At 34.5% G+C, this 1,215-nt stretch overlaps 1 long non-coding RNA gene across 2 annotated transcripts; it reads left to right on the top strand.

Annotated features, from left to right (window-relative positions):
- Positions 1-125: 125 nt before the first annotated feature.
- Positions 126-1,107, top strand: LOC108743159. Of its 2 annotated transcripts, none has more exons than XR_001938774.1 (3): positions 126-254; positions 310-509; positions 756-1,107. It is a non-coding gene; the product is annotated as an uncharacterized LOC108743159 (long non-coding RNA). The 2 variants fall into 2 exon arrangements; XR_001938775.1 differs by having other exon boundaries at positions 732-1,107.
- The last annotated feature ends 108 nt before the right edge of the window (positions 1,108-1,215 follow it).

Here is a 1,215-nt window from a genome sequence, read left to right as displayed (position 1 = left end):
CCCCCCCGGGAATCGAACCCGGGAGCTTTGGCTTTACGCACCAATGTTCTGACCATTAAACTACGATTCCCGATACACAAGAGTTAATTTATTATTCTATCTCTTGATTTCTACGTCTATGATTTTTGAAAACCTTTTGACAGATGAAGCTTTGAAATTTCAGTTCAATATCAAAATTATGATAGCAGTTTTTTTCGAATTATTACTGGCATTATTCGCATATTATTCTTTTAAGGTTTTGCCGCCAATATCAGGTAAAAAATTGCTACTGAAAGGGGAAAATTGTAAAGTGTTCTTGTTACATTATAGCTGTCGATTATATACCACGTATTTGTTGTTTTGGACGACAAAGGGGCTTAACATCTCCATTTTTTAATGAAGTGAACACTGTTACACCTTCTGGTTGTAATCAGGACGATTCTTCCACTATAACTAACCCAAAAAACTCGGAAACAAATATTTTTGCTAACAACGACAAACAACAGTAAATTTTCCCGGTAATTTCAACGGTAAGACATATTTTTTTTATTTGATCGTCTGATTGATTTCAGCTGTCAATTTTTTTGGTTTGAAAGTAAATTCAAAATTTTCGTTATTTATTATACATCATGAACCCCTTTTTCTTGAGAATACTTTTATTAACTTGCATTTTTTCTATGGTGAGCACCACCACAAAAGATGTTAAAAAAAGCGACGGTACACATAAATGAATAAATAGCATTTTCTTTTAGTCGTTACCTTGTATGTATTCGTAGAATGTAAAGGAGAAAGATGTATTCAAGATTGTTGCATGAAATTTACCAGACGTAAATGCCAACAGAAATGCGTGTTGAAGAATTGCAAGCAATTTTTAAAGTCGTGCAAGGCAATAAAGGAATTTGAAAAAAGGAATCCCTTTGCGCAAAAATTAAAAAAGCAAATGGACGTTGAATGTAACAATGAAAAAGGAGAAAAAGGTAGAGCGAGAGACCTGGAGTGTTATTACAAGACACTCTTTGGTGATGGAAACTGTGGGTTTTGTAAAAAATTAAAAAGAGCCCTGTGCCAATATTACAGACCGGTAGACGTGGTTTATGAAGAATAGAAACTAAAGTTTTACCAGAGAACAAAAATACGTTGTAGACGTTTTAGACCATCCGTTTTATTCTCATTCCATGCATAGAGGCTGTAGCTACCTCGAGTTTTTTGGTGGACGCCATCTCAGAAACGGTTAGA

Source organism: Agrilus planipennis, unplaced genomic scaffold (assembly GCF_000699045.2).
Source record: "Agrilus planipennis isolate EAB-ADULT unplaced genomic scaffold, Apla_2.0 scaffold437, whole genome shotgun sequence".
NCBI classification, from domain to species: Eukaryota; Metazoa; Arthropoda; class Insecta; order Coleoptera; family Buprestidae; genus Agrilus; species Agrilus planipennis.
Note: the sequence above shows the minus strand (reverse complement) of the source record. Positions and strands in the feature narration are given on the sequence as shown.